The sequence below is a fragment of the Furipterus horrens genome, unplaced genomic scaffold (genome assembly GCF_987537825.1).
Source record: "Furipterus horrens unplaced genomic scaffold, mFurHor1.1.pri manual_scaffold_8, whole genome shotgun sequence".
NCBI lineage: Eukaryota > Metazoa > Chordata > Mammalia > Chiroptera > Furipteridae > Furipterus > Furipterus horrens.
In genome coordinates this window covers 21,862,140-21,885,780 of record NW_028327178.1, presented here as the reverse complement: position 1 = coordinate 21,885,780, position 23,641 = coordinate 21,862,140, and positions in this window count along the sequence as shown.

Here is a 23,641-nt window from a genome sequence, read left to right as displayed (position 1 = left end):
TACCCTCATATTTACAGCAGAGGATAGCATTTACTTACTCTCTATGGAATATCAGCCTCACATGTGGCCAAGAAGCCTAATGGTAGTGATACACACAGGGCTGGCTCCTTAGATTCTCATCTCCGAGGCTAATTTCTCTATCAGAGCAAATGGGCAAGAAACAAAGCCTTATCTACTCCCTCGTTCTTTACATGGTATAAACTAGAAAAACTGTTATGTGAATCTGAAGATCCATTTGTTTGAGCACAAATGATGCATAGAGAGCAATTATATCCATTTCTTGTCTACAATTCTGTCTAGTTGATGATAGCAAATGAATGAGGTTAATCAGAGGAAAGAATTCTCTGACAGCCCTGACTGGTGTGGCTCAGTTGGTTGGGTGTCATCCAGGAAAGAGAGAAGTCACCGGTTGGATTTCCCATCAGGGCACCAGCCTGGCTTGCAGGTTCCCTTCTAGTCGGGGTGCATGAGAGAGGCAACTGATCAATGTTTCTTTCTCACATCACTGTTTCTCTCCCTCTCTCTCTTCCTCCCCTCCCCTCTCTCTAAAACTAAATAAATAAAATCTTCACAAAAAACTCTCAGACACTGAAGGCTGGAGAGGATTGAAACCAGATAACAAAGAAAGCACCAGAGATTTTTACATTTTATTTTACTAAGTAGTGATTTTCCTCCCTGGTGCTACATGGACTTATCATGCTGAACTGCTCACGTGACTGTGACAACTCCTATGGTGTCCTGCCTGCAGGCTTTGCAGTAGCTGTTCCCTTCATCTGAAGTAACTTCCACCCCTTGTCAGTTGCTGAATTCCCTCTTGGTTCTTTATGGGCATGTTAAACCCCCAGTTTCTTGGCAAAGTCTCCCCAAGTTCTGCCACAAAGGAGCTGTAGAACATTGGAGAAGTAAGTCACTTCTCTGAGATTCCATTTCCCCATCTCTAAAATTAGCAAATTGGAAGTGATCTTTAATGTCCCTCTTGTTGCTAGTCTGTGAGTTAATTCCACAAGTACGACAAGGTTCATGAACTTCAGAAACCTTTGCCTGTTCCCATTTTCGAGGTACACGTCCTCAAATATATGTTTCTAAACAGCATTGCATAACTTAGATTGTGGTCAAATCTGAGTTTTCCAAGTATGTAGTTACCTAAGTTTTCCCTTCACAGGACTGTGGGTTTATTATGATAGTGCCATTTATGAGGCAGAAACCAAAGTCACCAGGATTTATTTATATAAAAATAGTGTATGTGTTCTTACTTATTTAAACTTCAGTCATCTTCAAAGTACTCTCCATATGATGAAATACACCCATCGAGATGTTTTTTTCCACTGCTCAACAGTTTTTGAACTTGTGCTTTAGTGCTTCTGCCATTTTCTGTTTCACCACTTTCACATCAGCAAAGTGTTTCCTTTTGAGGACTTTTTTCATCTGGGGAAACAAACAAAAACAAAATCACTTGGGGCTAGATGGGATGAGTAGGGAGGGTGGGGCATGGGGATCATGCTGTTTTTAGTCAAAAACTGAACACTCAATGCAGCATGGGCAGGGGTGCTCTCAAATCACCCATCATGACATGGACAAATGTTGAAAGAATCCTAAAAAAATCACTGAAGCTGAAGACAGCCTCTCACAACAATGCCAGCTGGTACACTGATACAGATGGATTCCTAGAACGCTTGCCTAATGAGGGAAGCCTCTACTACAAGGACCCCACCCTCCAGAAGATAATTCCATCTTGTGGTGGAGTCCTCCCTCATATAATGCCATGTGTTTTCAAGTTCTCAAATGTCCTTGGAATGAAGGAAAGACCTAATACATTTTGAGATGAAAGAGTTTGAGTAGATACAATATGTCAGCATGTGGCTTACTAATTTATGTATATTCACCTGGAAAGGAGAACCAGTTAGGACAATGAAGGCTTTCAAATATCTTCAAATTTGAGCCAGAATATTATGCTTTTAAACAAATGAATAATTAACTATTATTTAAAACTGTACTACAATGGGACATTTCTGTCTTCGGAGGCACTTCATTGGGGTTTATATGATCACTTTGTTTGAAGCAGTCACATATGGAACAAAGGTTTATAATAAGTGACTTCTAACATCTCCTTTAACTGTGAATCTTGGCATCTATGACGGGGGCTACATGTATTCCTATGAATGTCCTGCACCATTGAATGCACTGGGATAAATATTGGAGGACCAAGTACTCAGAAGATGCTCTCTAGTGGGTATAGAAATGCTGATGGATCCAGAACACTTTGAAAGTGATTGCTCACACTTGGGGCATGGAGGGTTAGGGCAGCAATGTCCTTGTGCTGGTGTTTCCATCAGAAGCATGACCTTGGGCTTGGGCTTTACTAATAACGGGCTGTGAGCTTTGGGCAGATTGCCTCACCTTCCAGGGTTTTGCATTTATTCTCCAGAAAAATGAGTGAGGTTAGACAAGATCATTTCAAATATTCTTCTCAGTTTTAAGTGATTGGATGTTAACAGGAACCGAAATATATTTCATTTCTAAAAATCTCAATAGGTGATTATAAAAATCCACTTAAACAGTGAGTCAATCCTTTACTTCACAAAATTAATATTTGTTTTACAAACGATTTCCTTGAGAATGCAATCTTATAAATGTTTATTTATACTACTTTAATTTACACGTGGCTTTACTATCATAAAACAAAATCAGTATAGGTCAAGTAGGAGGTGAGGAGATTATAAAGATTACCATCATTTACCTTTATTGTACAATTTTCTATATATAAACTATAGTAATAAAAAATTAGGATTTTACAACTCTTCCATTAATCACAGAACTATTAATACATTACTGAGTTTATTTCTGTCTCATGAAAAATTTTGATGACTGATAAAAAGTTGAAAATATCATGGATGCTTAGAATGAGCTCTAATTGAAAGGGCTAGCTTCATGAAGTTTACGGCTTGAGAGAGGCTTTCATTTAATGGCTGACTTTATTTCTTTAAGAGTTCAATTTCACTTCATTCCTCTGATGAATTGCATTTCATCTTAAGGAGTAAAAAAAAATCTCTGTCAAGAAATAGTAAGAAATGGCAGACTTGGGGCAAAGATGACATGTCAAGTCAGGGCTACGCTGCAGAAAAATTGGAAGCCAGAAGTATATTCTTTTTGCTCTAACTCTGCTTTCTGTACATGGTATAAATTAGAAAAACTGACACGTGAATCTGAAGAGCCATTTATGCATTTCTAGCATCCCTACCTCTTGTTCAACTGTTTAATGGTTCAAATCATTCCAGCTTCTTATGTCATTATGAAAAGTGGTCTTATAAATCCACCCACCTAGAGCTGCTAATGGTTAAAATTCTCTACAAAACCATTATCTATAGGACTGAAGACATTCTCACCAGATTACTAAGGTGTCTATAAATCTTTACAGTTTATACTCATAAATCCCCCTTGCCCATATATTATCTGATTATAACCTTACAACATTCCTTTGAGATACATATGTTTGATATTACCTATACCTCTTGTAAAAGGGGAGGGAAATGGTTCAGAGGTTTTAAGTGGCCTATTCACAGTCATTGAGCTAATCACTGAAAAGGAAATTCCAATTCAAGTTTTCCTATCATAAAACCCAAGGATTAAAAAACTGGTTCTACTGTAGTTATCCAGGCCTACCCATACGTGACTTACACCAACTGTCTCCTCAATGTTTTTCCCTTTTCTATTTCTTCTTTATTCATTTATCATGTATGACTTATTTTTACAACCAGATAAGTCCTAAATCATAACACACACACACACACACACACACACACACAGTAATCCGTGGGGGAGACACCCAGTTTTTGGTGATAAACAGCTCAAACACCAATATGTCACCATCTATGTTCTTATAGATTTCATGAAACAGTACAATGAAAGTGACGTCTTATACAAATCTCTGGTTTAACAGATTAAAAAACAGGAGCCTGGGGAATCTAACTTCCTTGAACAATGCCACACATCTAAGTAGTCATAAAATTAACATAGAAACTAAATTGCAAACATTGTTTTGTACTTATTTTCTTAAAAATATTTTTTTTTTCTGTTAATGTTTTCTAGAAAAAGAAGTTCCATGAAGTTCTCTAGTATCCTGTTCTATTGTTCCTTCTCACTGGAAACTTTTCTTTCTGTCCAACCAAACTGTAACAATTCCCAATTTTGTCTACGTTTGTTCTTCTCAGAAACCAATCAAGAATTTCACCAGGGTTACTGAGTGTACTACCTCATGGAGTGATGGTGACCTGGCTGTGTAGTTTCTAATAGCTCAGGCTCTTGTGGGGGATACACAAGCCCTAAGGGGACATTTCTGCCTTCTAGAGCCTAAAAAAGTTTAGTGGCAGCGCACAGCTTCCCATCTGTGCCTGCTCAGCTCCGTGGACCTGGAAGCCTCCTTTTCTGAAGGAGTCACATTCCTTCTGCCTCACAAGACATCCCAAATCCTGTGCAGGAGTATGGATGGGGTAAAAAGGTGCCCCACTCTGGCATGACAGGGGACTGCTTTGATGGCTTCCTGTCAAATTGGAGGCCTGTTTGGGCAAGTCCTCAGATTTCTTTGTCTGCCTAATTCTGTTTCTTCCTTATTTTTTTCACAGTGATGGCTGATAAGTACCTTGCATCCCAAGTATTTCAGCATCTGCATCTCAGAAACTAAGTCTGCCACAGAGATCTGTCTTGGGGAAAAGCTGGAAAAAAGAAGATATGCAGAGAGAGGCAGAAACAAGACTCAAAAAGGCAGCTATAATAGCTTTGCATTTTCTGCTTTTATTCTCCTGAACCTGGTTATAATTCTGCCTTTTTATTCCGTATGCCAAACCTAAAAATTAGGATAAATCACTCCCACTGCTTATACTATTTATTGCTTTAATTTAATTCAAATTAGTTTTGTTTCTAACAAAGATAGTCATATCTATACAAGGTGGGGCAAAAATAAGTTTCCAGTTGTTTGTATGGAAAATAATATAATAATTAATAAATAATACAAGAACAAACTCTGTGTTTCCCATACTCATACCTCTAAACCTACTTTTGCCCCACACTCTGCAACTGAATATGAGTGAATTGTGTATTTTGCAGTGCTGATAGAAAATATAATAAAAGCTAAAAGAATAAAAATATTGCCCTGGCTGGTGTGGCTAAGTTGGTCAGAGCATTATCCCATAACTGAAAGGTTGAGGGTTCAATTCCCAGTCATGGCACATACCTAAGTTGTGGGTTTGATTCCCAATCTAGTCCAGATGTTTACAGAAGACAACCAATTGATGTTTCTCTCTCACATTGATGTTTCTCTCTCTCCCTTCTTCTCTCTCTTAAACAGCAATGAAAAAAAAAATGTCTTCTGGTAAGTATAAAATATATATTAAAAATATATTAAAGTGAGCTTCTAAAGACAGGGAAATAAACAACAATGCCAAAATCCTTTTTATCCCCCTTATCTCTTTCTCTATTTCTTTCTGGTCTCTGCTGTTTGGATGCAACAGCCTAGGGAGGTACCAGCGATGCCAGAACAATAATCGGCTTTGTGAAAGTGGTGTGTCTAACAAGCCTGGGATACTGTAAGGGGCAGTAGTACCCAAATTTCAGCTGATCTTGTCTGGCATGGCTGACGCTGATATTAGCAAGAAAATTAACACGAAAATTCAAGTCCTGCTGCATTTCATCACTTATAGAGGAAATTAGAGTTTGCAGCTTAGTTAAGGTACCTAGTCTTTTCATGCTTTTTAGCATAGCATCCTTGATGCACCCCCTCTTTCTTCCCAGTTCAGTGACATTTTCTCACCCTTTAAATCCCTAACTTACTGTATTGGAAGTTCCATGAGAGAGTGACACATATCATCCTTTTACTCTAGCATCCCTAATATTAAGCACAAGTCATCGTAAATATTTGAGTGTATTGCTGCCTGAACTGAGGGGTTTGTTTATTAATAAATGAATATTTAGCCTTTTGTTACTATAGCATATATTTTTTTAAGTTTTATTTAACCCTGATAACAACGGTTGGCTCTCAGATAAAGTAAGACCTCAAAAGAGCTGCCCTTAGGAAGATCCATGGCATGGCCTCTTTGGGGTCTTCAGCATCTGTGACCATTTTGTTTTCTACTGAAACACAGCTGCCCTCATTAGCAGGAGCAGCTGCAGGCTAGGGAGACAGTTCCTCACTCAGTTGGGCTGCTTCCAGCAGTGAGCATTAAGAGTAATGGAGCAAAGCTTCCCGGGATATAAGCAGATCAAAACGATGGTTCCCTACTCCAACGATTTAGTATTGTTTTACTACCATGCAGATAAATGGAAAGTCCAGTTTTGTTTGTTGGAGCAGGGGAGACTGAAGATGATCAGAGGCCCCACTGAAGCCCAACTTCAAATGCTCCAGTAGATCCTTAGTCTCCTGGAAACCAGAGGGGCTGACAGAGCACCAGAGTCTAGGATAGCTGAATACAGCAGGAGAGGAATGAATGATTAGTGATGACCAGGTGAGACTTCAAGCATCCAGGGAAGTGCAGGATAGCAATTGACACTTAAAGGAAGCTTCAGTGTCATCAGCTGGAGTGTAGGATTCATCGAAGCATGGAAAGGCAGCAGGCAGCCTTTGACCTAATCAATGCCTGCAGTTCATTCTCAGAGCGGAGGTGCCTCCTGATTGTCTGGCACATGCGTCTTATGGTTCTCTTTTAATCTTTCAATCTCACCCAGGCATCTGTTCCCACCCCCTGACTATTCCTCCCTCTCTCCTCATAAGTGGTCTGAGAGACAATGGCACCTGGGCCAGGGTCCTCATCCCTATCCCCAGGCTATGTTCCAGGCTCCCTTCCCTGTGTTCTCCTAAAGACAATCCCTCATTCTAGTTGATCCACAGTTTTCTTAACCCTGTGAGTGTCATGCATAATTCAAAATTTGGATCAACATGAGAAAAAAATTTTATCAATATATAACCTGAGGCACAAAAAAAGAGAACAAAACAAAGTATGAATTATTCAATTGTCATTCACATTTATAGCCATCCAAAAAAGAGTCCGCTGGGAATGATGCTGGCACTTTTGAGAAAATTTGTCAGCGTCGCTCACAGTGACACTGGCACTCAAAGGGTTAACCACCACACACACACACACACACACACACACACACACACACACACACCCCACCCATATGTCTAAGAATCATACATATAACCTAAATGGCACACAGTGCAGCATTTTATTCTCTCTGTGCCATTTTTTCAAGCATATGTATATGTACTGCATGTCCCTGAAGGTCAGGGGCTATGTTTTTAAGTCCTCCAGGTGAATTAGCACATTACTAGGGTCACTAGGGCATGCTTAATATAAAGTGAAAGACTCATGTATTATCAAGCATTATATATGTATGAACAATATATTCCCTATTCCTATAAAATATTTCTTTACGAAGATCCTTTGGCATTTTCAAGATGCTGCTAGAAACAAAAAAGGCTTTGCTCAAAACTGGAGCAAATATAATGTCATCAATAAAAGTCGTTAAATTACAAAGCCCCTCTAGTGAATCCAACCATATCTAAATCTTTGTGTATATGTTTGGTATATTGAAAAACTTATTTTTTTTTTTACCATCCTGTAGCTATTTCACCAACAAACTTTACATATTGGCACAAATGCATTTTTCTAGATAAGTTTACTGCATAACTGTACTTTAACCCCATTACTTTCCTAACTTTTGCACTCAGATTGATGAAATTCAAGAAGCACTTTTATAAGAAACGCTTTGAGTTGTCTTACATGCCGTGGAATTGCCGGAGTCGCTGGGTGACTTTGAGCGGCAGTGCAGCCGCTCTTTATCTCCCGTTGCCATGCCAATGAGGTCTGACCAGGACGTGGCACAATGGGCACTGTCTGGTGTAATAAAAGACGAACTCCCATCCAGTACTTCAGGAGAGAGATTTCAATCAGCTCGCAGCCTGGGACTCCACGTACCCTCAGGTTAAAGTCACGCTGTCAGCAGCAGCGTCTCAGCTTGCCCTGCGGAGAGCTATTGAACGCAGGTTTGTGTGGACCAGCTCCAGTCGGAGAAGGCCCGCAGCAAAAGATAAATTAACAAACAAGGAGAAGGATATTTACTAAGGAGTGATGGCTCTTGATGGCATCCCTAACTTCCTCATCCCCTCTTTGGATGTGACATATGTAGACTTTCATCTAAATTCGGTCAAACTCCCAGAAGACGGGTGCCGGGAGAGAAGGTTGTCCAATATGATAAACAGCAGATCTCCATTAGCCCCATGCAACTAGAAAACTCTATGAACGAAAAGGGTGTGAAAAAGAAAAAGGAAAAAAGAAACATGGTATGAAAAGGACTCTGTCTTCGGCTGAGGGTCTTGCTAACTGTAAGGGGGTGCAACCAGCCACGCACCCCTCAGTCCCAGCGACCAGGGTTGCCAGATCATTGGCACATCTCTCCCCAAAGTGACAACCCCATATGGGGTTCTCACAGTTGTTGAGAGCCCCAACGTTAGAAGGAAAGGATCACTCTTCTGTTGTTGTTTTTGTTGTTGTCAAAGACACAAGTAGCTGGGCTCAAAACTCTGCTGTCACAGAGAAAAGGAATTCTTGGCCACCACAGTTACCCATCAAACCTCTGCACAGATCAGGAGACCAAAGTGGCCGTTCCCAGGCTCCTCCCTTCCTATGAAGCAGAGGAAGAGGATGTCGTTGCAGTTGTTGAAACATAATCGCCTTTCCTCTCTAACACATTGCCACATCAAGTTTGAAAACTGTCATTTCAAAGAAGAGAAGACTTTTCAAAGACTGATGATCAAGCATCTTTCTGGCAATAAGTGCAGGAAAGCCTAAGTCAGGTGTGGACCGCACAACGTTTGGATATTACAACCTTTACCTGAAGGATTCCCCTTCACGTATCAGAAGGGATTCCAGGTTGGAATTATCTGCACTACCTTCCTCCTGCACCAGGGCCACACACAATTTTAGCCCTGTGAAGAGAAATATGCCAGCCTGCACTAACTAGAAGGGTGAGTCAGGAGTAAAATATAAAAATCTTAATGTGTTTAACTCAGTTTGGCCCCAGTTTTGGTACTGTCCTTAAGAACAGTGATTTTTCTCTGCATAGTGTGGTCAGCAAGCTTTCCTACTAGAATACTAAAAACTCTGGCTCTCTGTTGATGTAAAGTTGTAATTGAGACCAGATAGAGAAGTAAGAGCAAGAATGTGGCATAGTGCAAATATCAGCAATGATTTACATATTTGTAAATGTTTGAAAGATAATGTAAGAAATAGGAGCAAACAATCATTGCTATATTATGTTTTATCCACATGCTCTTCCAAATGATTTTTATAGGTCTAGGTAATATGTACTTTCTACCATGATATAAAGTTTATAAGATTCTGTAAACATATATGAACAACACACTTATAAGCAATGAATATTTGTTAGTTTATCAAATATATCTTTGTTCATTAGGTAGCTAAAGTTTATCTTCAAGGAGTTAGCAGATGCCCAATACATGTAAAAACAAAGCAGTAATAATTGTTTTTATTATTTCATAAATCTTGACGGCCTGCATGCCTTTTTTGCTTGATGAAAATATTTTGACTAGCCTGCTTAGCTGAAATGTTGTGTCACCCCTTTTTGTGTAATTACTAAAACTAACAAAACCTTTCTAAAAAATATTTAAGTATTGTTTGACTTTTCTAGTGTATGGTATTAAAAAAATACTCAATATGCTCAAATAAATATTTCCCCAAATCTCTGAGTCCAGCTCTCTGTGGGATGCTGTAGCTGAGGAAGGTGAAAGAGGGAGCCAGTGTATAATTAATGCCCTTGATGAATTAATTGTCTCTTTTAGGTGATAGAACTCACATACAGGAAGCCAGTAGAAGTCAGTATATGATTGCATATATTTAACCATGGGAAAAATAATACTATCCTAACATGGTAACTTGGTTGCCTGTAATTTTTCTTGAAATCCAATATGCCAAAGCACCCAAGACAAGAATGAGAAAGTTGTATAGCATGTATTTATCACTTATTTCCAGGAATGACCTAGAAACGTAAGAGAATTTAGGTCATCATTGTATAGAAATGTGATGTGATAATTTCTTTACTTAAAAAATATACACAAATTATCTAACTGGCTCAGTTTCCACAGTATATTGATTTCAACATTTTTCTTCATGTGTGTGTATGTGTGTGTATGTATGTGTGTCTCTCTGTGTGTTGTGTGTGGACAATATCTCTTTGGCTTAATGTCATGCAGAATTTCCTTCAGTCTCAAAGAAATTATGTGCAATTAATAGTTCTCTTTAAATCTTTGCCTTAAACACTGTTTCATAGAATTTATAATCAGATTTACTCTAACATCAAGTAACATTAAAGAAAGAGAAATATATTTATCTGAAATCAAACACACTAAACACCTAAAACTTTTCTAAAATAAAAAAAAAGTTTAGTTGAAGAAACCACTAAAGAAAGACATCTTTAAAAATTAAGAAAATTATATTGTTGGCTGTAGTTGGTGCTTGAGAGTGAAAGGTTTCATTACAGAAACAGGAGAGTCCAAAAATCCCCGGAGTTTGTGGCTGGGGATGGGGAGAAGGAAGCAGCTTTCAGAATGCCTGCACATGCCTGAGGCTGATGGCCGGTGTCTTTCATTATGTAAATTGCTATAATCCATCCAAAGCCTCAGGTGGATGGGAGGAGTCTTGAATCAGGTGATGGTATGGAAAGCACACAGAGCCTACGTGGGACTCTGTGAATGGTCAGAACTATTGGCAACACCCACTGCGTCAGAGGACGCAGTCAAGGATATATAGGCAGCTGCGAACACTTTAGGAGGGGCATGCTCTGGGGCTGTCTCCCTCGCTGGTGGGTGTTCGAAGAGGTGCTCTGGAGAAGGAGAGGAGATCCACGCAGTTTACAGAAAGAAGACAGTTCGCAAGGAGGCTGAGAATCCAGGTGGTCCTGCATTGAGAGCTGGAGGGCGCCACAGCACAGAAAGGACCTCGCCTATCAGATTGAGTGATTGGCAGCTGCTGGTAAAGCTGAACTGTGCCTAGGAAGTAGGGAAACGGTGTTTCTGAGCCCCCCTAAAACTGGTTAGGTTTGGTAGAGGGGAGGCAAGGATATGTGTAACTGTTAAATAAACAATTTTTCTTTTCACTCAAATATAATATTCAGAGTTGTAATTTTGGCGGCAGGCAATCGGACCCCTAATTAAAGAGCCCATGGGTTTGTTTTCAATTGGAGCAGCCCAGGGGTTCTGTAACAGTTTGATCTTCATAAAATATCCTTCTTTCACCTCAGTGAGGAAACTGAATCTGTTTCAATGAGATTAAATGAATATTTCAGAGTTACATGGTTGTTATGTGACCAAGAGTCAGTACCTGAAGTTAAGGAATTTGACTCCTAGATCAATGTTGTTTCTCTAATTGGAATTTAATTTTTAACAACAAAAAAAAATCAATTGATTAATTAGTTGATCAAGATCATGAAAGAATAGGTCATGTGGTAAATGTGTAGCTTCCATGAAAATAGGAATGGAGGAGAGTTTAGGTGCAAAGGTTTGTGCTTTACCCAGGAAGAGTAAGACAGGGTAACACTATTATGGGAGACTCAGAGTATCCAAAGATTAGAAACAGAGTGGCAGCAAGACCCGGAAGCAAAATGGAGTGAGGGTACTGAAGGTGGACCTACAGAGGCGAAAAATAAAAACCTAGGCCAGATTTATAATTTTTCTAAAGGCTGAACATAAAATCTACAATTCTCTAGAAACAAAGAGGTAGTGCCCTGTGTTCCTGCCTGGGCACACACTGTCACACTTGGAGGTGTAATGGTTGGTCTTTAGTGTCAACTTAGCTAGGCCATTGCAACCAGGTACTTGGTCTCACATTAGTGTATGTATTGCTGTGAGGCTATTTTGTAGAAGTGGCTAATAGCTATAATCAGTTGACTTTAAGTAAATAAGATTAGCTCCTACTATGTGGGTGGACCACATCCAACAAGTTGGATGGCTTACGTGCAAAAACTGAGGTTTCCCACAGAAGAAGAAATTTTGTCTCAGGACTGCAACATCAACCCTGCCCAAGTTCCTGTCCTGCTGGTCTGCCCTACCAATGTTGGATTTGCCAGCCAACACAATCCGTCTTCAAAATAAATATACAGAGGTGGGCAAAAGTAGGTTTACAGTTATGAGTGCACATGAGTTTATTCTTGTATTATGTATTTATTATTATATCATTTATTATTATTAACCTACTTCTGCCCACACCTATCTGTACATCCTCAACATGATATATATAAAACAGATATAGATATTTATATATGATATCTGTTTCTCTGGAGAACCCTGACTGACACAGCAAGGCTCCTATGAATGATGGAGCTGCTGGACTCTGTAGGGCAGCGTGTGCCAGGGAACATAAGAGGCCCCTTTCTCTCTTTCTTCTTATCTGACTTCCTCTAGGGAGAGGGAGACCTACAGACATGCAGTTTTAATTTTGAGTAGAATAAAAAATAATCTTTTGAATCCTCCATGTAAGACTGTTCACTAACAAGTGGTAAAAGTAACAAGCATGGCTTCATCATGGGACCTTGGTTTTCTGCCTCCTTCTCTCCTTCATTCATCCCTCCTTCGACAGACATGCCCTAATCCCGTATATTTTCCCCCTGCTTCCTCTCATCAAACCTGCTTTTCATAAACAAACCAGCAAATGCAAATCTTCTCATAAAATCAACTACAACTTGCTATGAACATACTTAAATTAGTATTAGTTTTTTCAAGGGAATTTGCAACATTATCTTTCTCTCTGATCTTGTAATAAAAAGTGTGGTGCTGTTAAAGAATATTAGAAATCACTGTGGGAGGACGAGGCACCCCTGCTGAAAGTCTGCTGCATGTGTTCCTCTCCCACTTGCACATACTCTGGTCTTCCTGTTAACATGGGCAAGATGAAATGTGATCTAAAACTAATCTTCAAAAAAGCAAGGACTCTGTCATATAGTATCCTCGCTTACAGCATATTTATTTGAGATAGGGTATGTGACAAAATAGCTGCAATTGGTAAAAGCTACAAGAACTATCAAGAAGATCATCATCACAATGGATTTATGGCTAAAAATCAACAGACCAGCTCAATCCAACATGGCAACCAATTTCACCTCATGGTAACCCCTAGCCCCATCACTCATTGTAATATATCAGCGTGCTAACTGACAAACCCCAAGCCAACATGCCCAGAAATGGAAAGCCCATATGAGGACACAAAATGGCTGAGGGAGTGCCTCTGAGAAATCTCCACTGCCTTCTGGGGAAGATCCGAAATATCCCTCCCCCTTACTGAATATTCTACTCCCCTGTTAAATGAACCTCAATAAAGGAAACAAATCCCACTTAAAGGCGGGCTGCTCTGCTTGTAGTGTAGCCTACTCCCTGTCGCACTGCTTCACTAATAAGCTCACTTTCACTTTAAACTCTATACTGGCTTGATTTTGAATATTTTCCTTCACAAAGTCAAGAACCCACAGTGGGTCACAGACCTTTGGGTCTCCATATCCCTGGATTGCCTGCATTATATTGATTTCACTGTTCTCTTGACTCCATTATCTTTACCCATGAAAGAGTGTCATTAGAACCGTACACCTTTGAACATAATGTAAGATTACATATTAACAATAACCAATAGTCAGTACATTTTGCTATACCTAAATTGATTTCATACACAATATATCACTGAGCCTCATAATAACTTCCATTTTATGAATGTTGACTTTGGTAATTTGGTTTCTCAGGATTGACTTGATCTTCCTCTCATCAAAGTCAAGACTTTTCTAAATCTAAGGGACTTACTTCTGTCTATTAGTAGTTTCAGATTATTTTGTCTTACAGATAAGTATTTTTAAACTGATACTGACAGAAAACTTTTAACTTTTGTATTTTGCTACATTATGACATGAATAACACCTATAACTGTTATTTTCAAAATAGCCTGCTACCTCAAAAAAGAAAGGAGAGACAATTAGTATAAATATTTAGAAAATCATATTAATTTTTAATTCTTTCATACCAGTGAAAAGAGTAAAATTTCTGTTGCATATGGTTATTTGACAATGTCATTTATAGATGAGCCCTTTTTCACAATTTATATTGTTTTCAATCACTTCAACTTATCAAGAATTTGTTGTCAGCTTTTACAAACCCAATGCCATTCTAATTATTAAGGGATATTTTTAAATGTATATACATAAATAGTCTCAAGATTAATAGTTAATCTTAAGAAATAACAGTTGAACAATGTTCACTACGTACCTGGCATTCTGCTAAGTGCTTTACAAGCAATATTACCTTTAATGCTAAAGCATAGGTGCTCTTATTGCTGTTCCTAGGAAGCTTACAACAAGAAAGAGACATGGTCACTATCACATGACTAGAAAGTAGCAGAGCAGAACTCAGACCCAGGCAATTAGATCCCAAACCTTGAACTTTTAATCACTAAACTGTATCAACTCCATGAAGACAAGATACACAGACAATCCAATTAGGGATGAAAAACACAGCACAAGATGCTAAAATTAAATATTTATATGTCAATCTTGAAGTATGACTAAGAAAGGAGAGACCCACTTAGACACAAACTATACTTCACTAGGATAAAATCCATGGGGTGCAAGCATTTATCTGTCTTGTTTACTGTTGTATTCCTAGCCTATAATTCATAGTCTGGAATAATAAACAATAACTGTTTTCTATATGAATTATTTTTAAAATATCAGTAAATTAACATAGGCATAAATTTTGAATGTCTGGAGAAGAGGTAGGAGGTCATTACTGGTGGTGAAAATTTTATTTTTTTCATTTAAGTATCTGATGAGCTTCACTAAACAAGCAACTCAACTGGAGAATGGTGAAGAAGTTGATTTGGGCACTCAATTGTGCTTGGTCTGGTAGAAGGACTAGAGCAATCCAAACTTTTACAATAAGCAGACTAACACAGAGAAGTGTATGTCTAATTCTGGTTTTGGTTATGTTTTGAGGCAGCTGCATCAACTTGGAAACAGATCATAACTTTTAAGTATGGCATGTTTTATGACTCCATTTTATATATGCTGAAATAGACCTTCAAAAAATTTGGACCTACAATTGGCATTAATTAATGAAATTTGAATATAGATTATGGATTATATGCTCTTATTGTATCAGTATTAGCTACGCCATCATCTCTCGAGACGGACGGCTGCCGATGACCAATGATGTATCAGTATTAAATTTTCTGATTTAGACAATTCTAATGTGCTCCTATAAGAGAATGTCCTTGAATTTAAGAATCATATATATTTAGTAGTAAATATGTACAGTATCTTCACCTCATACAATTTTTTCAAAACTCAATTTAAATGTTTCCAACTTTCCTGATTACCATTATACTCACTACTTGTATTTGGACTTAGCATAGCATTAATTTACATGCTAACTCCCCAAATAAATTGTTAGTTTCTTGAATGTATAAAATGTATCTTATTTTTGCATTTTTGGCACTTAAGCCACTGTATCTTTTATTGTGGAAATATTGTTTAACCAATGAAGATTTTAAAAAATAATAGCCCCATTTCTGGCCAACCATTCATTGGTGTATGCCATTTTGCCATTAGAAATATAAGCATTTGGTATAAGATTCCCTGTTGAGATCAAAGTGTGCTGTAAAAAAATAATGTATTCCTGCATCATTATAAATAAACCTCCTGGATTTGTCATTTAATGAACATTGATATGATCATAAATTTGTACCAAGCATATCAAGTTATTTCATCTACATTTAAACCCATTTTACAAATAAGGAAAGTGAGACACAGAGAGGTTAGGTAGCTTTCCACAGCTAAAGAGCAGTGTACAAATTAAATCCTAAGCCAACTAGTTCCAGACTTTTTGCTCTTGACCTCTAGACTGTGCTGACTTTTGAAAGCATGGCTTCTTGAGAAGATGATTCAATACTTGTTTGAAGAATACTAATGGGGATGATTATGTTGATCACATCAGTGGTTCCTCAGCACTTGTCTATTTATAGATTAATATTGGGATTATTATGTAAGAACTTCCTAGGGAGACTTCCAGCCAAGATGGAGGTGTAGGTAGACAGAACGCTTCTTACTGCACAACTAAGAAGGAATACAACTACTTTAGAACTAAAGACAACCAGAAGTTCCAGAAAACTGAATTGCATGAAAGTCCAACAAACAAAGGTATAAAGAAGACATACTCATGCAGACAGGTAAGAGGGGTGGAGAGGAAGCATTGTGGCGGCAGCAGTGGTGGTGGTGGCAGAGGTGATGGCTGGCTTGTGGAAAGCACAGTAACACATTTAAAAAAGTAGGGAGGGACACCTGAACAGCGCCCCCAGCACCAGACCAGACCATGCAGCTCATGGTTTCAGCACCAGGGAAAATAAAGCTACATCACTTCTGATTGTGAAAACCAATGAGGGTTGGGGTAGAGGAAGAAACTGACAGTCTCTCAGCAGAGTCTGTTTATTTAGAGGCTCCCATGGTCCTAGAATATCCACAGACCAACCCACTCTGAGAACCACAGCCAAGACAACAGCTAGAGAAGTGCTGGTTCCATATTAAAAGCAGAAGTGCCTCCTAAAAATAAATAAATAAACAAACAAACAAACAAAAAGCCCTGGCTGCTGTGGCTCAGTGGATTGAGCGTCGGCCTGTGAACCAAGTGTCGCTGGTTCAATTCCCAGTCAGGGCACATGCCTAGGTTGCATGTCAGGTCCCCAGTTGGGGGCGCAAATGAGAGGCAACAACACAGTGATGTTTCTCTTCCTCTCTTTATCCTTTACTTTCTCTCTAAAAATAAACAAACAAATAAATAATTTTAAAAAATAAATCTAAAAAAAAAAAAGTGCCTGGAAAAGGGGAAAGTGCTGAGCAAGTGGCTTTGTTCCCTCTCAGACTCCTCCCCACATACAGTGCCACAATGTGGTGAAATGGTCACCCCATACTGATGGATACTTAAGGCTCTTCCTCTTACAATGTAACAAGTCCAATAGCTCTACCTAAGACAGAGAGGCAAACACAGAAGTCTGTCAAGTTGAGACAAAGAAGCATGGCCCAAAAGACAGAATGGGGTAAGGTCCCAGTGGTATAACTAAGTGATGAGGAGATAACCAACCTAATGGATGAGGAGATTAGCCAACCTAACAGACACAGAGTTCAAAACACTGGTGATAAAGATGCTCACAGACTTGACAGCTATGCTTGAGTATGGCAAATGCATAAGAAAAGAAGTGAAGGCTAAACTAAGTGAAACAAAGAAAAATGCACACAAAACCAAAGGTGAAAAGACAAAAACCAGGATTCAAATCAATGATTTGGAACATAAGGAAGAAGTAAACAGCGAACCAGTACAGAATGAGGAAACAAAAATTGAAAAAAATGAGAAGAGGCTTAGGAACTTCTGGGACAACTTTAAATGTGCAAACATCTGAATCATAGCAGTATCAGAAGGAGAAGAGGAAGAGCAAAAAACTGAAAACATGTGAAAAAATAACGAAGGAAAAATTCCCTAATTTGGCAAAGGAAATAGACATAGAAGTCCTGCAAGCACAGAGTCCCAAGCAAGCAAAAAGAGGACCACACCAAGATACATCATAATTAAAATGCCAAAGGTTCAAGATGAAAATAGAATCTTAAAAGCTTCAGAAGAAGAGAGTTACCTACAAAAAGGGTTCCTATAAAACTATCAGCTGATTTCTCAAAAGAAACTTCACAGGAAAGAAGGGGCTGACAAGAAGTATTCCAAGTGATGAAAAGCAAGGACCTCAGACAAAAATAACTATAGCCAGCAAAGCTATCATTTAGAATAGAAAGGCAGATAAAGTGCTTTCCAGACAAGGTAAAGCTAAAGGAGTTCATCATCACCAAGCCATTATTATATAAAATGTTAAAGGGACTTACTTAAGAAAAAGAAGATCAAAACTATGAACATTAAAATGACAACAAACTCACAACTATCAACAACTGAATCTAAAAAATAAAAACAAAAACAAGCTAAGCAAACAAACAAACAAAAAAAGAACAGAATCATAGGTATGGTGATCATCTCAAGGATTATCAGCTGGGAGGAGGAAAGGGGCGAACTGTTGCAGGGACCAAGAAGCATATCACAGGGCAACAGTTTTTAACATAACTCCTGTTGAGTTTGATTTTTCAGCTGTTTTAGACTGAACTAGGTATGCTGATTTCAAAATTGAAGGTAGTTTTCTTCTATCACATCAAGTTTTTTCTGTATAGCTTATCTTAATGTGACCACTCTAGGCTGGATTGAGCCTGGATCAAGGAAAGCACTAGTGCTCACCTATTGACTGAGAGCAAACCTCCCTCAAGTGGGGAGGGGTGGGGGATGACCTTGGAGACCAGCGACAGGTTTATACTTGTCTAGGCTATTCAGTTACACATGAGACAGCGTGATAAGAGGTTGTGTGCTGCTCTATATAGTGAATCATATTCCTAAGTGTAGTCCAAGTTCTTGTCTGTATACAAGGAGTTAGCAGAATTTTTTAAATTTTCATACATACTTATTTCCTTTCCTTCAGCTCATGTCTGCCTCTGCTATTTCTTGTCATAAATGCCTAAACAACCCTAATCTGTTTTGTTGTATCTGTGGCAGTTTCACCATTCCCAGTAAAAGGACAAACATCAGTGCATTTGTCAGGCAAGCCTATCTTGCATATTTTAAAGTAAAATTCAGTGATCAAGATAAGTCTTGGGTTCCTCACAAGGTGTGCAAGCAGTGTGTTGAGAGTTTATGGATGTGGACGAAGGGAACATATGATAAATTGCCATTTTGGTATACCTATAGTTTGGCGAGAGCCCAGAGATCATTCCAGTGACTGTTACTTTTGTATAGTGAAAACATCAAGATATAACAAGAAAAATAAATGTAAAATAGAATATCCTAGACTACCATCAGCTATATGCCCAGTACCTCATTCAGCTGAAATCCAGTGCCAGTTTTCATTGAACTACTCTCTTATGAAAAACAGGAGTATAGTGAACAACTAAGTGACAGTAACAATGAAGATTTTGAAAGTGAAGATGACTCAGTTCATAAGGAATTTGATCAGCATGAGTTGAATGATTTGACACAAGATTTGGGACTATCCAAAAAGGCTTCAGAACTCCTAGCGTCAAGTCTGCATGAGAAGTTGCTTGAAAAAGGAGCAAAGGCATCCTACTTTCAATTAAGAGAAAGTGCATTTCTGTAGTGCTTTCAAAGTGATGGTGTCTTTGTGTGTTGACATAACATACATGGTTTAATGGAGAAATTGGGAATTCCAATCTAGAATGCAACTGAATGGCAACTGTTCATCAATAGCTCAAAGCAGAGCTTGAAGAGTGTCCTCCTCCACAATGGCAATTTATTTGATGCAATCTCAATTGGCCATTCAATTTGTTTTTGTGAAGAATATGAAGACATAAAGAGAGTAATTGACCTGGTGCAATATCACAAACACAATTGGATCATCTGTGTTGACATTAAAATGGTCTGCTTCCTTCATGATCAGCAACGTAAATATACCAATTATCCCTGTTTTCTGTGTATGTGGGAAAGCAGAGCTCATTAGAAGCATTGGGTGGAGTTGAATTGACCTCCAAGATCTGACCTCAAACTTGGTGATTCAAACATTCTATATGAACCACTTGTTGACAGAAAGAACATTATATTCCCACCTCTACACATAAAACTAGGTCTCATGAAGCAATTTGTTAAAGCTTTGCCAACTGAAGGAGACTGTTTCAAGTATCTTATTTTGGCATTTCCTAGCCCATCGTTTGAAAAGATAAAATACCTTAATATATATGTTTGGCAGCAGAACTTTACTACTTGTACACAATTTGACTTACAGTAATAATATGTAGCCTTTATATGAATAAAATAACTAATTGAACAGTATATTCAGGTAATTTTTTCTTTATTTTCCTTTGTATGTACATTTTGTATGATTTGGGGGACAAAGGGAGGGTATCCTGTATCTTAAAATGTTGATGTGATAGAGAAAAACTAGGTCATTATTGGATTCAGATGCCAAAAGTTAGTCAAAATCAAGTTTCAGATCTAACTCAACAACAGTTGTGTTCCCCAGTGTAATTGGTGGGTACAAAATAGACAGGAGGAAGTTAAGAATAATATAGGAAAGGATAAAGCCAAAGAACTTAAATTCATGACCCATGAACATGAACTAAGGGGGGTGGGATTGCTGGAAGGATGGGGGTTACTAGGCTGAAGGGAACAAAGGAAGAAGAAATTGGGACAACTGTAACAGCATAATCAATAAAATATATTTTTAAAAAAGGAACTTCCTAAGACCTCAGAGATTCCATTTGATGTATCTGGAATTTAGAATTAAACAAATCTCACAGATTTTTCTGATGCACAACCATACTTACAAAGCACCGCTCTAAATTATTTTATCAAGATTTATCCCTGCAAAACAACAGAAGGCTATTCATTAACTTCTATACCAATAATGACAGAGAACAATTAGTTTATCATCACAATGGGTAACAGTCATCTTAAAATGGGGTCTTAGTTCTTTCCAAAGAAATTTGATGAAGATTGAAAAATACCAGGGATATTAAGTCTCTCTGCTGCTGGTTATGTAAATGTTAGTACATACTTAAGGTCATGTAATGAATAAGTAGAATTAATTATCTTTCATAATGATATGATAATTATATTCATTCTTGAGATAAAATTGAAAAATATGTATATTTATATTTGCCAAAAAATGTTTTTTTATGCCAGCTGGTATATAAAATATTTTAAAAGAACACTAATGTATTCAGTGAGCTGATTAAAAATTGAGCAGGTGCTTCAAAAATCATAAGGTTGTTTAAACAATGGGATAATTTAGTTCAACTGAGTAAATTAATCCCCACATTATTCATGAAGACGTCATGCTGGCCTGCCCTACAGAAGTATTAGGTATTACTTTTATGTGCTACTTAGCTTAAAATGATCACATAGTAGTACAACAATAAAACACTGCCAGGTTAAAATGGGCATAATCTAGGAGAATTTACCTAAAGATTGGATAATAAAATAGGTGATATCAAATATTCCTTTTATGTTTCAGTTATGAAATATTCCATTAGCAAACATGCATTTCTGGAAAAAGAAAAAGAAAAAAACCACTCATATACTAGGTACCTGCATTTCTGCATATGTATTTCCAAATTTCACCAGTTATCTCTCAGATAATAATGTGACCAGTCTACAGGCTGTATATTGAATAGTTGTGTTTTAATTAGTAATAATTGGTATATTTATATGCATTCTAGGTATAGGAGAGTTCTACTAAAGAGTCATTAACTCCATAAGGCATCCCCCAAATCATACCCCAGTGAGGCTAATGGCACTCATTAAAACAAAATAGCACTCCTAGAAAGACATCGGAGATTCAAATGTTCTGCTTGCTAGATAGGTTTAGCTTTAGAGTGACAGTACAGCATATGCAGAAATGTAGCAGGGTGCATTACATGCATTACATGCACTACTCTTCTAGGTTATGATAAAAGGTTTCTCTGTTAAAAACCTCTTTGTCCAAGAAATGTGATAATTTTATTAAAGCAATCCTTTTTTTCTGTTTTTTATTGTTGGTAATTATTTTCACTTTCACCTTTGTTAAGGTGACAGTAAAGATGTTATCATTTTATATGTGAATTCCTAGAACCCACTCCCTATTATTCTGACTTGTAGCCTTTTTAAGAGCCTAGGCAGCTTTACTTTTTAAGAAACCCCTTCACATTATCCAGACCTAAGTAATCTTTCAAGAAATGCTTTGAGGAGAGTGATGTTTTTAAACTATTTATGCATCTGATGTGGAGTCTATGTAGTGCTCAGTAAATGTTTACTAAAGGGAAATGTTTTAAAAGGAAAATTATTTAATTAAGTTCTCTCAGTCTTTTATTATGCACATGTTGATGAATTATATTCATTATACTAATATTATCCCTTATAATGAAGGCTGGCAGACTAGGATACTAAATAGGTTACTGCATATTCTTTATTGTCAGAAATACTGTACACAAGTATTTTTAATTTAGTTTAATCTCTCTCTGGGGCTGGATATCCTAGAAGAAAAGACCTAAGACAAAGATTCAAGTCCATGTGGTTTTTTAAGGCAGTGCCTTCAGGAGAGAGAGCATGAGGGAAGCAGGACAGGGAAAGAAAAAGAACTAAGCCAGTATGTGTTTCAGCTGCATCCTAGCTTTTGCCTGATCTCCATGGGCACTCTGAAGCATAAATTGCAGTACATGGAGGAAAAATCCAAAGCAAGGAAGCTGGCCATTTGTACTTTATTGTCATTCAGTCAGTCAGTCATTTGTTACAATCAATGGCGAAGGTAGGAAACGTCACCTCCAAGCAAGACAGCTCCCATTTGGCTGAAGGTAATTCTCCAGAGAGGAGTGCTCCTGTGAGCATTACTAACCAACACCCACAGCAGCTGGGGACAGAGGCACCAACTTGGTAAAGGGGATCTGGAAAGGCAACAACAGCATCCACTATAGTCTCATATCCAAACAGAAACCCAGAGTGTTCTCAACATTGTGAAGTGTCTTCGATGCCCAGATATACTTTACAATTTAACATAATGTTGTTTGGGCAGTCCCTCAAATATGCTCACTTTCATGAATCTAGTAATTGTTTTAGAAAGAATGAGGCAGCTATTAAAAGAGAATTTTTTTAGGTGGTACATGCATGGGACACACATGGTGCACACATACATACATACATACATATACACATGGTTTGTACATGGTACTCCAGAATGTGCACCATGCACAGTCCCTTTCTTCCTGTTACTCACTAATTTTAATTTAAGCTCTTCATTCAAGTATCTCTCCTCCTTTAAATTTGCATCTTTGTAGGCAATAGGACAGCAAATGCTCAGTTTATGGCTAATGAGTAACTAAATATTTGTATGAATGTAAACAACTATATAGATATGGTACTTGGACCAAAACTTATTGTAGTGCACCTGAGAAAGAAGACAAACATGTGGAATAGTGATTAGCTTAAATAAGATACAACATACTAGAATTAGTTAGAAAAGCCGTGACTAGGAAACTAATGACATAATAAGACAGTCAATCTTGGTGAAATATATCTCTGGCTGAGAATCAACAATGTTGAATAATCTGTTTGTTGGAATCATCTAAATAAAACAATAGTGCCCTATTTCTGGAGAAAAGATAGGAATAAATTGATATAGCTTATTTTTAAATTCTATGTAAATATATATTTTCAGGTGATAGATTATATATGGAACTGGGAGAAAAGATTGTCTTACTTATAAGCTTGCACGTTAGCACCCAAGTTTTTTTTCAATTTGTCAAGTTCCTGCTACCAGTGGTGTATCAGGTGTTGTAAAAATCTATCACCAACAATCTGATCATCACTCCTGTTCTGCAGATGTTGATTTTTTGTTCTCATGGCATCCACCAAGATCAATAACTTCTTTCCCCCTTAAAATAAAATCTTTTCACACATCTTAATTTTAGTTTCCTTAGGTTCAAACTTTAATTCAATAAATGTTTTTTAGTGGCTTATTGTGGCATTTCAAAAACAAACATT